The sequence below is a fragment of the Pinus tabuliformis genome, chromosome 6 (assembly GCF_031772625.1).
Source record: "Pinus tabuliformis cultivar Carrire ecotype Pingquan chromosome 6, CPIR1, whole genome shotgun sequence".
NCBI classification, from domain to species: Eukaryota; Viridiplantae; Streptophyta; class Pinopsida; order Pinales; family Pinaceae; genus Pinus; species Pinus tabuliformis.
The window spans coordinates 87,065,829-87,082,137 of NC_142292.1; positions in this window are offsets into that span (position 1 = coordinate 87,065,829).

The window sequence follows — 16,309 nt, forward strand, 5'->3', positions numbered from 1 at the left end:
AATAACAAAAGGAAGGAGAGAAGTGTAGTTCACATAGCTAAAGAAAAGGAAGGACTTGAAAAGAAGCCAAAAGGATAAGATCCTAAGGATATATGCTATTGAAGGAAGCTCCATCTCTATCATGTACATTTGCAGTTTGTCTTTATTTTATTAGAAAGTAGAAGTTAGAGTAAGCATGCATCGTTGAATTCTCTAGAAGAATTTTGTTTTTTTTAAGCATCGCGTCATAGAAGGAAACATATGATAATAGAAGAATTAGAGTCTACAAAATCAAATTTATTTGGAAGAAGTCATATAGCTAGAAAGAGTGAAAAGATTTGGACCATCTTTCACATCATAGTTCATCCAAGCACTCTCTAACATAATGCTATGGGAAGTCATCTTGCAAGAAGGATCACCAAGATCCTCCAAAAATAACCATCATTTAGAGAAGGTTCTTTGAAAAATAATTATGACTAGTATATTCCACCTAGTGTGGAAATTATAGTCTTGAAGGATGAAGGGATGTGGATGGTCGAGTTGTAGTATCAAATGTATAATTGAAGTCTTTCTCCTCTTATAGAAGAAATATTATCTTTGATAAGGATAGAATAAAGCTCATTCAAATGAGTAACAACTAGATGGTTATATGGAATAAAATATGCATGTTTTCAGTAACTCTTCTTTAGAAAGTATAATTTATTTCTATATAAATATTGCAGAAAGATTTGCTCATAAGAATGTGCTTGGTAATATAAGCTTGAGAGATCTTCCATGTGGTTACTCAACACTTGGAAGAAAGAAGTTTAGTATGACTTGGAAAGGCTAAAGATCAATACTCTTCCACAAGATATCATGAATTTGACATGATGTTATTGATCAACATCAAATATGGTCTCCTAAAGAAAGAAATAAAGTTGATAATGATAATTCCAAGGAAGAAATCATTGCATGTTGCTCCATGGACACCTCAATTAAAATCAAAAGCATGGAGAAGTATTATTATATAATATGGAGTTGGACCATAAGAAAGGATGTTGATCTCAAAGGAAACAGGAAAGAAAAATTTGATTATTTGAGGAAAGACCTTCATATAATATTAATGTTTTGGTATTGATACGGTTTTGCTACCTGGAAGAATGATGCAAAAATGCATAATGGTAGTTGAGGCAAGTACAATTGTTTGTTTTGAACATAAAGAATACATGTATTGAGTGTATGGATTTGATAATCCTTGGAGGATGATATGATCAAGATGTATACATAATCTTGGGATTGAAAGGTAGCAGTACAAAATGATAACCTGATGTTTTTGTTTTAATGACTCTGAATATCACTTTCATGATTTAAGGAAGTTATGACCAACTCTATTTTGATTGGCTAAAATATAATGCGTTTGTTGATGTTGACTAGAGGAAAGTGATATGAAAGGTTGATTGCATGAACCTTGTCACAGAAGAAACTTTGGCTCCATTAAAAAAATCTCAATATGATGAGATGCAAAAGGACAGAGCCATGCAACTACTTGAAGATATACATGAAGAACTAGTATTCGATGTATTGATGAAGACATACTAAAGAAATTGAATTGCTAATTGAAAGGAAGTAAGGAATCTCCTCTATGAGTGAGAGGGAGTAAGAAGTCTCCTTAAATGTTGAAAAAGGAGCAAGGATTTAATCCCTAAACAAGAGGGAATGATATTCTCCATGTGTCATGCACTATACCAAGACTAACTTTTGTAAGTCTCAGTGAAGGCACTAGGAAGGAGAATGGAGGATTGGATAAGAATCTAAGATTGATACTCCTTGAGGATAGAAAATATAATATAGGAAGTTGACTCACACTCTTTTAGGAATAGACATGTATCCAAGACAAGAGTGGTTGAAGAGGATTGATATTCTTTGAAGATGGGTATTCTAAGATAAGAACATACCTAAAAGGAAATACATAGTGAACATTCATATGGGGTATGTTCCTTAGAGGTAGTGTGGTTTCTAGCATAAAGTCTCTCATCATTATGCTATGAAATAAAATTATCTTGTCACTTAAAGGCCTTATTATGTTGACAGTGTTGGTTATGATGCTTAAAATGACTTATCAATCTAACTCTTCTTATGGGAACTCTTTAGTTTGAGAAAATCCTTGTACCACTTGTACAATTATGAATATCTCCCTAGTTAAGAGGGAGTGTTGGAAAATGTAACTAGTTTTGGTCTTCATAATTTTCATTTTACTCATGTCATTATGTATATCTTATGTAACAAGCAAAAGAAGAAACAAAAATAGCATTTCAAGCATGGGTTTCATGCTTCTTGCCAACTACATCAAGCATGAATTTCATGCTTCTATGGTTTATCAAGTCACAAGAATAATTTTCATGAGTCAAGAGAGTTAATTTTATTTGTATAAGACCCATCTGGGCAAGTTGTAACATGAAAAAGAATATATTTTTGAATCTAGAAAGTCAAAATGACCTCCAAAACCAAGTCAACCCTAACTGTGAAAAGTCGGCCTAAGAGAGGGCTATTTGACCCCATGAGAAGCATATACATAGAAGGAGATTCGACCTCTTTACCACACACTTCTGCAGTTCGATCTCAAGCAAGAAGAAGGAGAAAAAGAAGAGCGAGAGTCAAAGAAGAAAGAAAAAATCAACAAAGAAGAAATACTTTAAGTTTTTGACCTATTTCTTTCTCTCTGACATGTACAAAATTAGGGTTTCTGGGGAGCTATTGAAGGGGCCAAAACTTCTAAAAACAATACAATTCTGAAATTCTATGAGTGGGGGCCAAAAATATGAGTTTAAAGTAGATTTGAAGGATTTAAATTTAGTTGAATTTGACTCATTGAAGGAAGATTTCTTGGAGGGATAACTTGGTACTTGGAGGAGGTATTGGTCTAAAGGTTTAGGTCTTGCATTTCTCATTTGAATTGATTCTATAAGAAGAGAAGAAGTTCTTTATGGTTTTCCCCTTGGAGGGGTTTTTCCCTTGTGTGGAGCCTAAAGAATCTAATAAAGAACAATAAGAAGCTAATTGCATTTCACGAGCAATTATTAAGGATAAGGAGAATTATTTAAATAGATGCCATACTAGATTCTCCAACAACCTTGTGAAAGTTCAAGCTCATTCATAATTTGGAGACCTTCTTGAGCTAAACTTGAGGACCATTGTATTCAAGTTTGGGATCATATTTTGGAGTAGTCGTTGAAGTGTTTTTGTGCAGACATGAGTATAGTGTTGGAGAAGACCTTGGAGTATTCTTTGAGTTGATATAGAAATAACTCTGGGAGCCAATTTGAGAAATATTAATGAATTCATTTTTGTAGTTATGGAACATCTTCTGAAGAGTTGTTTGGAACAACCCTATTAAAGACTTTTGGAGGAACCTTTTGAAGAAGATCTAGAATAGACCATGAATAAAAGTTTGAGTAGATCTTGAAGACTTTGTGGAGAATTATTTGAAGCATGATTCAAACATTAATTTAAGAGACCTTGGAATAGCCATTGGATGGATTTTCAATTGAAGTGTTGTGAAAGGGTTAGAGCCTGATAGGATTGGAGCCCTCATATTGACTAGGTTGGAGCCTATATTGGCAAGATAGAGGATTGGAGTCCTCATACAAGGATGGAGCCTTGTGAGAGACTAGGTCATAGTCTAGATAATATTTGAGGATTGGAATCCTCATTCAGGGTTGGAGCCTTAAAGAAGTTATAATTTTATTGTACATGTTGGAGCTTGATTATTTGTAAGAGGATTAGAGTCCTCACTAATTTTATTAATAAATTTTTTTCTTCTTATTCTACATATTATGTTCTGGTTTTATTAGTGATATTAATTGGAATAATATAAAAATTGTAAAGAAATATTGGCTCACCCCCCCCGCCCCACCCCCCCAAATTTTTTCAACAATTGGTATCATATCTAGTACTGTCAAGCACAACCTAACATCTAGATGGTAGATTCTATGAAAAATTAAAAAAGGAAAGCCTCCAAACCTTCAGAATGTATCTCCTCCTCAGTCATGAAAACATAAGTAAATTATGTTGGCAAATCTCCCTCGTTCGATGGAACAAACTATGTGTCATGGAGCAACAAAATGGAGTACCATTTGATGGCTATAGGATATGAACTATGGGAATCAATTGTTACTAGAAACACAACTACATATGAGTTAGAAGAAGAGTACAATAAAAAATCAATGGAAGTGATCTTAAGTAATCTCTCAAATTCTATAAAAAGCAAGGTGGGTCAGTGTTATTTAGCTAAAGTACTTTAGGAAAAACTACAAAAACTTCATGCAGAATCTAGATTTGTGCCTATTGAATAAAAAATAGAGCATGTGGAATAAGAACACAAGAATAATCATAAATCAAAGGAAATATATGAAGGCACCAAAAACATGAAAGGTAATAAATATGAAAAATACATTAAAGTAAAGGTTGAAGTAAAACTTAAAGTAGAACTAATAGTTGCTATGAAAGAAACAAGTATATTAATGAAAGAAAATAAAGATCTTGAAGAGAAGAATCAAGACCTTGACTGTACAAAGGAATAATTCTCTTAAGGCTCCAAGAAGAAGAAAGTTATAAAAAAATTAGCAAGCTTGAAGCAAAATTTCATCAATAAGAAAGAAGACATGAAGAATAAGTCAACTCCCTAAAAGTTTAGCTAGAAGAAGAAAATAGAGCATAAGAAGTAATGAATATCCAACTGATAAATAAAGAAGAAGATTGTGAGAGGTTTGAATAAGAGATTTGTTTCCTTGAGAAATGAATTTTTCAAGCTCAATAAGAACTTGAAAAGTTCTCAATTATTAGATAATATCCTCAGTTGGAAAAAGTAACCATTTGAGAAATCAAATCTTGGCTCTACAAGTGAGACTTCACACAAAAATGATGAAAGACCTAAGTCACGTAAAATAAAAATCAAGTCAAAACTTGAGTGCCATACCCTTTAGATCTCTAGTCCCAAGAAAGGAAATCAATATGAGTTTAGCAAACTTACTTCTCCACAAAGTTATGAAAACACTCTAAATGTAAGAATCAATATGGATCAACAAAATTCTAAGCCTCCTCCAAGGAAGAACAACTTTAGGAGATCGTCAAAATAATGCTACTCATCCAGGTACCAAAGGTATCAAAGCTTATTCTTTGGTTATTTTTATTCTTGGATTGATTTCAGTCATAAAGCTAGATATTTTAAGGCATACTACAAGAATGACTATAAAGGCTATCTTAGATCAGCTGCTATGCCATTGGAGGTCAATATAAAATACTTTCAATGTCACAATATTAGTCATATAGCATGGCATTGCAAAAATAACATGAAGTGGGTTCCTAAGCAAATCAAAGAACAAAAGTTCTATGAAAAACCTAACCAAGTTTGGAGAAGAAAGAAAGAAGGGTCAAAGATAGAAGATCATAACTTGGTATTGCATGTTAATGGTTGAATGTTCCATGACAAAAATGAATAGGTTGTGAAAAATTGTAATACGAAAAGAAGCAAGAAAAATTCTTGCAAAGATCATTGAAGACACTACAAATCCACCATTGAGGACAATGCTCAACTAATCTCTTAATTAGAAGGCAACAATGACTCATTTTCTTAATCTAAGGCTTGAAAACAATGAGTTATCTGGTAAGAATTTCTGACTTGATGTTGCCCTATACGACTGAAGAATTAAATGTTTCATAATGGTATGATACCTGCAATTTTGTCTAGGTTTCCAAGCTGCGGGTTTCTCAATGATGAGGCATTATGTGAAAGTCCTCTGCATAGATGCAATGAAAGTAACAATTCTTTCCCATATAACGATCTTAAATTGCAAAATTTACTAAGACATTTTCTAAAGGATCATGAGGGAGTTGACTCACCTGATATACTAGGGTAACTTAATAAAATATTTGCTTAGAATTCCCACAACCCCAAGTTTGGAAATTATGGCTCATTTTTACCAGCAATAGAAAATTATCCTTCAAGATTGTTACAAAAGAAATCTCTAATGCCAATGCAGAACCACAGCTTACAAAATCCCACAAACAATGAGTCTATGATGACTACTGCTAGACCAAGTTAATCAATAACCTATGACATTAATAAGAAATTGAATGCTCATGATCACATAAATTCATATGTGTGTCTACTTGTCATGCCTTTCTTCTAGAATCAAGTCCTTGGGTACTTGGTCATTCTCAATAGTCTAGTAGTTAAGAGCCATCTTGATCATGAATGGTTGTTTTAAATTATGTTACAAGTCAGACACAGTTACACATGTAATGTGGATTATAAAGGCTTTGGCACTAGATTACGTGAGAATGCAGTTTCTATTGGTTGCTCTCCATCATTGGAAATAATGTTTTTGTCCAAGGACAAGTGAATGGTACTGCAAATTGGTTGGAAGGAAGATATTATAAAATTTATTAACATAAATTAATCATCAGACAGTAGTGGCATAAGATGATGGGTATAATTTGATGATCATGAGAAGGATGATTTGACCTTGTTTCTTGTGTATCTTGCAAGAGTAATAACAACTCTTTGGAACAAAAACATGATAACAAAATAGTGGAAATGGTAAACTAAAGACTTGAGGATGAACATATGTTGAATAGGAGTAACTTAAGAGATATTTATCATGCCAACTGTGACTATGTTCTGATAAAGAAACCATCCTAATCAACAAGGACTCCAAGTTTTTAGTTCAATTGGCCTTGTACATAAAACATATATCAAGATAATGCTCATGTTGGAGCCTAGAGAATATTTGTTAATTTTTGGTATTATAGGTCCACACAACAGGGATGAGGGGCACATAAAGGAGTTGAAGGAGCGCAACACAGGGATGGCATGGTAAACATAGCATAGCATAGTGTTGGCGTAGTAGGTGGAATATGACAAAGATGGAGGCTACGTAGAAGGGTGACTATGGAAACTTAAGGAAGGAAAGACACATGCAAAGGAATATTGATAGTTGGGATCCTACAAAGGAAGGAGTTGACTAGGGATATCTTGGTGATCAGAGAGTTGGAGATATTTTGAAGGAGGAAGAGATGGGGCATAGTGGAGTCGAATAGTGGAGAAGATATTTTCGACAGTCGTTACCACCCATGGGACAACTGAAGAGGATAAGGGAAATATATTAACGGTTTCTCAGACAACTATAATGGTTAGGAGGGAAGATGAGAGGACTCAATATGGTTCCAGATAGCTATAATACGACCCTTTGAATCCAAAGTAGGATTATATGAAATCATTAGCAACAATGGACGGTAGTGGAATACAAAGTGGTTGTTGGACGACGAAGCACAAGAGAAGTTGAATCTCGAAGTTTGCATAGGATACCTATGTCTTTTAGATGTAAATTGTGGGCATGTAGTTAAGTTTGTCACTACTTCACAACTCTTTTGTAATGGTTTTATTCTCTGGTTATATGAGTTTAGTATTGATGATTATTGTCTGGTTATTTTTTCTATGGAGTGTTTTCATGAAAGGTCGAAGATCCTATTGAATTAACGTATGTAATCTTGGATGTCAGGCCTCTTTTACTATTATGAATATAAACTAGTGATTGGAGAAGTTATTTTAGCATGTTGATGCATATATGTATGAATGTTTTGTGTGCTAATTTATGGTATCACTTGTGATGGGTTGATGGTGTATATCTCTGGTTAATAATCTTGATGTTGATGTTAATAATATGCAATGGAAATGTTGTGTATGGTGATGGCGTGGTCTAGTATAGAACCATAATGTTGTATGTGTTGAATTACTTTGAATGAATCAGAAAGGATAAACCACTAACCATGGGTTGAAATGCTAATCAATGTCGTGTGTCAATAGTGAAGTTGTCAGAGTGTGGCATCGACATTGCCTTCTTTGACCCGAGTCTGTATATGGAGTCATATACCATAGTTGTTGTGGACTTTCATTTTGGGATGGGCAAATGGGTTTAGCACTTTGTACAATGCGTAGTAACCATAAGGTGTTATAGCATGTGTCATTTAGGAGTAGTCTATTCCAAGCTATAAGATAGTCCTATTAGACTGCAAAAGCTTGGTTCTGATAGTCATCCATTAGCGTCTCTGGTGAGACTTCACTCACTTCATGGGTGTTGTTGAAAGGGCCAATGCTAAGCGGGTCTTTTTTGGCCACTATGTCAAAAATCCCGAGTCAATCCTAATCTCGTGCGCCAACAAATGGTTCTGTTGATAGGACTGGGATGGTTGTGTAATGGGTCTATCTTCTAGGAATGTGGAAATAGTGGAACCCAATAAGGCAGGAAATTATGTAGCAGTTTAGATGAAATTTGTGTGAGTTCGCTATGAAAGAGATCAGAGACAAGAACCAGAACTTGAAGAAATGGCTACAACAATACGTGTTTACTAAATTCCTTGAAGTTTTCTTTGGAAATTTTCTTAATATTTTAACAGAGTGGGTTCAACAATTGAAGGATAAAAACCCCACGTATTGGTACGAAGAACTAAGGAAGTGGACACCAGACGAGGCACCTCAACTTCAATCGGTAAGCAAAAAATATTCTTGTGTTGTTAAGTTTTGGTTTGAAAATGTTCTCAAAGGATATATTTTGGAGTTGGCAATGAAGCGATGGTGTCCTATACTACATCGGAGCGGAAATTTATAAAGGGACCAAGATGAAGGTTTATAAGTTCAATCCCATTGTTGATAGAGATGTTGTTTTTCAATCATGGTGTTTTTCCCTTATAATTTGACACCATAAGTAGTTATACTGCCTGCACGGGCACGGGAAGTGAGGGAGACACAGGAGATGGTCTGAGGAGTAGGAAAGGGACATAGGAAAACATATTGTCATGGAAGCTAACGGCCGACACATAATTGTGCATAAAAAGAAAAAAAGGAAAGGATGGACCAAGAGAGTTATAAGGATGGAAATTTTAGGAGTGACAAAAAATATCGATAGGGTGATGTGGGAGGAGGTTGGTCAACATCGATACCTACCAAAAGAAGTAGCCCAGATAGATGGGCCAGGAGAGGTCATCGTAGAACAAGGAATAGTGCTAATGATCAAAGCTATGAAGGGGTGTAGTTCAGCAGGCCATGCACGAAGGTAGGAGAAAGGGAACATTTGAGTCTGTGTGGTATGAAAGATTCATAACTAGAACAATAGAATCAGACCATGCCCAGGGTCGAACCCACTATTATCACCCAAGAAACTCTCCTAGGTTGTAACTCGGAGATGATCGGGACATCACAAACTCAACTTAATGTTGGAAATGGATGAATGGAAGGAATGATGCATATTCAAGCCAGATAACCACTCCTACTTTGCTTGACTCCAGACATGCGTGAACACCCCCAAACTACAAGGCTTTAGACCACCAATTACTCATAGTTTAAGGATTGGGTGAATACGGAGAATACCGACCACACCAGAAAATGCACAGGACCCTGTGATGGCTGGATGCAACCAGTAAAAGGTCTGCAAAATCTAATTCAACTCTCTGCCACTAGGTGAAAAGAAACCTGATTGACACATTCACTGATACATGCAAGATTCAAACACAGAGGTGGGATGATAGCCCCTCTAATGCTAAACATCAAGAGTTCAGGAAAAAATGTAAATCAAGCACAGCCTAGAACAGAAAAGAGGTGGAAAGTGAGAAATTAACAACAAAAGAAGCTTGTATTAGTTGAAAATGCCAACGAGACGCTGCAAGTATCAAAGCAGTTACAGTCTCCAAAAGTTGAACCTTACATCAAAACAACAACCATCAACCCTGATTACATCTTGTTTCTGGGTATATATAGAGTTTCATTACAAAGGCACTCTGCCATTCTAAGTATGGGGGGGTCATCATTGACCACCAACCGCTTTAACTGCCTGATGGAGTCTGAGTGCGATTTGCTTGCTGCAGTGGATGAAATTGATCTTCTCAGGTACTCTGTTGTCCTCTCAGGTGGCTGGAGTGTCGTATGGGATGAAGTCCCATAACTGTTAAATGCATTTGCCTGTTCATGCTCTGTCCCTTTCCTTCTCGGCCATACTGCTGCTTGAATGTGGTTGTTGAGGAGGAAATGCACCTGGTACTAAAACTGGTCACCTTCGTCCTTTCGAAAGCATGGAATGGTTAAGGTATGCGGTTTGTGCAATGGTCGGATGGAAGAACGATACTGGCCGTCGAATCCGGTGGATAGACAGTGGAGATGGCTTGGCGAGGGATATCAGAAGAAGCGGGAGGAGAATAATCATGGGCCGTTGGATCTGGGCATAACTGATCAGACGGCAGAGGGATGATTGGGCGAATCGCTTCATTGGGCGCGACGGGAGTCGTCAGATCGAGTTTTGGATCTTGGGCCTTTACGTATGGCGACGTGCGATTGTGATCAGATCACATCACAATATTGCATTGGCAAAAGCCGAGGGGCGCGGATTTTATACACTCGCGGATGCGATTTACGATCAGATCGCATCGGCGGAAGCCGAGAAGCACGGTCTTTGATACACACATAGATGTGATTGTGATAGGACCGATGAAAGGAGAATGAAGGAAAGAGAAAGTAATCGTTATGAATCTCTCTTGGGTGTGACCATGGACCAAGCTCACTTCCGGCCCTTAGAAATCAGAGATATGTAGCAGGGCTAACACTGGCTCCTTCTGGGGATGAGATCCTCCTTGTGAGGTATCAAGAACTGCAGATCATTGCCTTTCCTGTGAAGAAAAATTAGCAAAATTTCCTAGTGTTCCATTGGGCATGGAGTCTAACTGAACCTATACTAGAACTGATAAAGCATATATTTACAATTTTAAAGACAAAAGACCTTAAAACACATAATTTTTTAGAAAAGCCCATTGACTGGGCCATCAAAAACCGCTTCCCCTCCCATATTTTGCAGTAGGAAGGTATTATTCTATTGAATCTGATAAACGATAAAAGGCCCTGTCCAGAAAGCATCAAACTTCCCATGGTTGCCTCTTTTCTCTTTCAGTGCATCCCATTTTAGGACCAGATCTCCAACCTGAAATTTATCTGATTTTGTCTTTTTGTCAAAAGCTTCCTTGATCTTTTTCTGATGTGCTACAGAACTTTCAACCAGTTGTTCTCTGATTTGATGCACCTCTGCTAAATCAGTGATCCTCTTTGTCATATTTTATTCTTCATTTTGTTCTTCTTGCAGGAATTTTGCCACAGGGAGAGTTAACCAAATTGGGAACACAACCTCAGTGTCATATACCAACTTGAATGGAGAATTCCCCGTGGATTTTTTAATTGTCACTCTGCCAACCCACAATGCATATTTGAGCTTAGAATCCCAATTCTTTTTATTGTCTTCCAGCAACTTTTTAATTATCCTTATCAGGGTTTTATTGGAAGATTCTGCTAGACCATTGCCTTGAGGATAATATGAGGTGGAATGAACCAGCTTAATACCCATTGAATCACATATGTCCACCAACTCTTTTGCCCTGAAGGCTGCTGCATTTTCTGTGATTATTTTATATGGACATCCAAACCTCGTGAAGATATTTTCTGTTAAAAAGTTCATGACCAAATGGTGATCAAACTTTCTGGTAGGGATTGCTTCAATCCACTTGGTGAAGTAATTAGTGGCAACTAATATCCATCTGTGTTGGCCACCGGAATGTGGATTGGTCTCTCCAATGAAATCCAAGCCCCACTATTGAAAAGGTCCATTTACATGTATTGGTTTCAAGGGCAGGGACTTCAATTGCTACTTTCCTTCAAATCTTTGGTACCTGTCACAAGATTTAACAAACGAAAAGACATTAGAAAACAGGGTGGGCCAATAGTACCCAGCTTTGAGAATATTGTGGGCTGTAGTTTTCCAATAATGGTGCCCTCCACATATGCTAGAATGAAATTGCTACATTACTTCAATGGATTTCTCTTTGTCCAGACACCTTAGAAGAATTCCAGAGGGATCCCTCCAGTAGAGCAGATTTTCATGAATGCAATATTTTGCTGCCCTCAGCTTAATAGTTCTAGCTTGACTTTGAGTAAGGCCTGGAGGGATTTCTAGCTTCAGCAAGAATTTAGCTATTGTAGAGTACCAATCACAAGAAGCTAGATTTTCTGCTAATGACTGTTCTTTCCCTGGTTCAGCTGCTTCCTCTTCTTCTGTCTGACCATTTTCTGGGATTGAGCCCATGAGATTTATGTCCACTGTTCAACAGTTTTCTTCAGCCAACAATATGGCAAGGCCCTGACCTCTGACAAGATTGGTGGGCTTCAATTCTATGTTAAATTCAATAAGCTTCACAATCCATTTAGCCCTTCTTCCATCAGCATCAGGCTATGTTAAGCCATCCTTTATTGAAGAAGAGGGTACAAATGCAATTATCTTGGAATGCAGAATATAAACTCTGAAAGCCTTCAAAAATTTGATAAGAGCATATGCTTGTTTCTCCATAATATCATACCTCAGCTCAACATCCCTTAATATTTTGCTGAAAAAAGCCACTAGATGCTCTGAGCCTTCTTCATCTGCTTGCAATAAAACTGCTACAAGGGTGTCTTCATAGGCAAAAGAAAATATGTGGAACTCCTTGCTGTAATCTGGACTTATTAAAGTGGGAGCTTCCATGCTAGCCTTCTTAATGAACTCAAAGGATTTTCTTGCTGAATCAATCCACTTAATCTCTGACCCTTTTTTCAACATGGAGGTAATGTGCTTTACCAGTTCTGCGAAATTTGGGATAAACCTCCTCACAAAATTTATTTTGCCCAGAAAGGACTGGATGTCTTTCTTTGATCTCGGGACAGACAAGGTATGTATTACTTTTACTCTTTCTGGGTCAATTCGGACACCTATAGCAGAAACAACATGTCCCAACAGCTTGCCATCCTCCAAAGAAAACTGTGACTTTTTAGTATTGACTGAAATCCCAAACCTTCTGCACTTCAGGAACACTTTCTTCAAATGTTGTAAATGGTCTTGATGGCTGCTGGAGTATACTGTTATATCATCAAGGTAGATAAGAACAAACTTATCCTTCTCTCCTACAAATTCTATATCCATAGCTCTATGAAAGGTGGCTCCAACATTCATCAGCCCAAAAGGCATCTTGGAATACATAAAAGTGCCCCAAGGAGTGGTGAATGCAGTCTTCTCTTGGTCATCTGGATGTACAGCAACCTGGTTATAGCCTGAAAGTCCATCCAGGAAAGACATCACTTTGGCTCTTGAAACCTTCTGTAACAAATGGTCCATCTTGGGCAGAGGATAGTTGTCTTTCTTAGAGCATTTGTTTAAGTTTCTGAAATCAACACAGAGTCTGATTTCTCCACTTTTCTTCCTCACTACCACTAATTTGGCTACCCATTTGGAGTATCTGAGAGGGACTATGATTTTAGCAGCCAATAACTTCTTTATTTCTTTTTCAATCAAATGGAGGAGCAAAGGATTTATTGGTCTCAGTTTCTGCTTAAAAGGGATGGTGACTTTCTCTAAATGGATTTTATGTTGGATGATCTTTTTGTCATATGTTTTCAGGTCACTATACTCCCAGGAAAAGACATCAGCAAATTGCTTCATTAAATTGCAGTATTCAACACTTTGGGCAATAGACAGGCGAGTAGACAGACTTATGTGTCTTGGCTGATCAAGACTCCCTATATTATGTTTACAGACCGCAGACTGGTCTTCTTTTTGGGCAGCCTTATAAGGCACATCATTCTAGTCAAATAGCTTTTCTAATGGAACTAGGCCCTTAGGTATATGATTGTTGGGCAGTTGGACAATGTTATCTTTACCAATTCTGTTTCTAAGATGGGATGGGGGGCTTTCTTCCAAGGCTTCATGTTCTTGGTCAATTTTCATTTCGGAAAATTCATCAATGACTTGCAGGAATCTATTCACTTCATCATCATCTTCAAAAACTTTCCAATGCTGGACATTATCAAGCAAGGATGGCCTATATTTCATTTGGACCTCATAAACTAGTCTGGGAGGCATGGGGGGAATAAACATGCTAGCAGACACAGCAAGGGAATCAACAAGTTGATTTTTAGCTCTAGGGATATATGAGATACAAAAATTATCAAAAGAATATTTGAGTCTCCATACCTCATCTCTGTATGCTTTCAACCTCGTATTCTTTGCTTGAAATGTTCTGTTTACTTGCTGAATGATAAGATCAACATCTCCAAACACCTTTATATTTCTGATCCCTTTGTCTTTAGCTGCGTTAAGGCCCAATAGCAGAGTTTCATATTCTACTATATTGTTGGTGACTTGGAAGCCAACTTGAAAGATAGATGGGTGCTTTCTTGTTCTGGAGATATGAGCACCACTCCTGCTCTTGCAGTCTCCCTGGAACATGCTCCGTCAAAGAACATCTCTCAAACTAGACTTCCTTGCACTTCCTTGGCCTGACTTGTTGGTTTCTTGATCTGCATTGAGGCCTTCTGGGATTCTTCAATTTGGAGGATACATGCTCCAAAGTCAGTGTCCATGACATATATGGGATGATTAGAAGGATTCTTCTTGTCACTAATGATGTAGGCCAGCTGTGCTTCTCTGTACAATCTCCTGGTTTCTCCTACAAAAACTGGGACAATGGCATAAGATAAGTCATTCTGTAATGTCCCACCTAGTCTCTTAATCCATCCTCTAGACAACAACATGCCAAACTTAGGAGGAACATCTGCTACCACAATATCCATCATCATACTCTTCATGGGCAGCTGAGTTAGGGTAATGGCTAGATCTTTAATTAACCCCAGACATTTCACCTTTCTTGAATCAAAAGAGAATAAATCATGATATGGTCTAGTGATATCAAGGCCTAATTGTTCCATGATAGCCTTAGGCATCAAATTATGGCTGGCCCCTGTGTCTAGCACGCAATTTTGGAGGATTTTGTCATGAATGGTCAAGGAGACATAAAATGATGGAGAATTATTATCAACAGGTTCAATCATGGGGCTAAGCACGACTGTAGGTTTATCATCTTGCAAATTGACATAGTCAGTGGAGGTTTGTGTGGCTTTCAGCTCAAGAGCCTCAAGGATAGGCTTTCTAAAAACTTCACTCCTTACGAGTTCTAATAGAGGCACAAATCTTTTTAACTTCTGGAATTTTGACTCAAAACTGAAAGGGGAAGGGGACTTATCAGGACCTCTTACCTCTTGAGCTGGTGCTTTGAAGATGATTGGATCAGCTGCTGGTTTCTTCTGTTTGATATTCTGTTGCTCTGTCTAGACAACAGCTTTTTGGGCAGGACTCTCCTTCGCATTGTTTGCTTTTGACCTTAGATTATATCTTTGTTGTTCACCAGTCTGCAGAACAGCCTCTCTATCCCACTCTTGACTGGTTTGGTCTTGCAATAATGATTCTTCATATGCAGCCAAGGTCAAAAAGGTAGCACTACCTTTATCTTCCATGCAACGGATTTCATCCTCCTCTTCAAACTGCTCCTCCTCCATGACTACATTCTGGAAAGGAGCCTTAACTTTCTATTCTTCATTTGCTTTTTTACCCCTTTGAATGATTTGAAATTGTTCATTTGCTTTTCTGAATGGGTTTGGATTTATGGAGCAAATGTATTTTGAAACCTTGTCTTTCCATAGCTCTGCTCAACTTTCAGCTTAGATATCTCAGCAGCTAATGACTCTATCATTTTAGTCATTTTATCTAGTTTAGGTTCTGAAGATGAAGCAGAGGAAGAAGAAGCCTCACTTCTCTGCCTTCTTCTATCAGCATGTGTTTTAAGCTTTTCTGCAGCTGTGATATTTGATTCCACCTCTAGTGTTGCATCTTGCATTTCAGCTAGAGTGGCACATCTTCTTTCTCTCAAAAGCAGGCAGAAATCTGAGTCAAAAGCATTGGCATAAGTGAGTTTGGTAGAGGTGGGGGTTGGCTTTACTTTGGCTGGTATCTTACTATACATATGGTTAAATATTTTATTAAAATCAGGCAAAGACTCCCCATTCTCCCTCTTCAGGTTTCCAAACTCTGTATGGTAGTAGAGCATGTCTTTCCTATCTCCTCATTGCTTCAGGAATGCATCATCCAATGCCTCAATGTCTATTGTGGACCTATGGGGAAATTCTCTGAACCATTTCCTAGCCTCTCCATCAAGGCTCTGGATGAACACTCTCATCCACACATCATCCTCACTGATATCTAAGTTATCAACATAACTATAAAAAGATTCAAGGTGTTCTTCAGCTATTATTCCCTCTGTACCAGTGAACTTGGGAATATATTTATGATATTCTCTTGCAGGCATGGCATTCAAAGGAACAGGCAAGACCAGGGGTCCATACCTAGCAGTTATAATCCTTTCCATCTTCATGGGAGCTTGTTGGCCTGCCATGATTGGG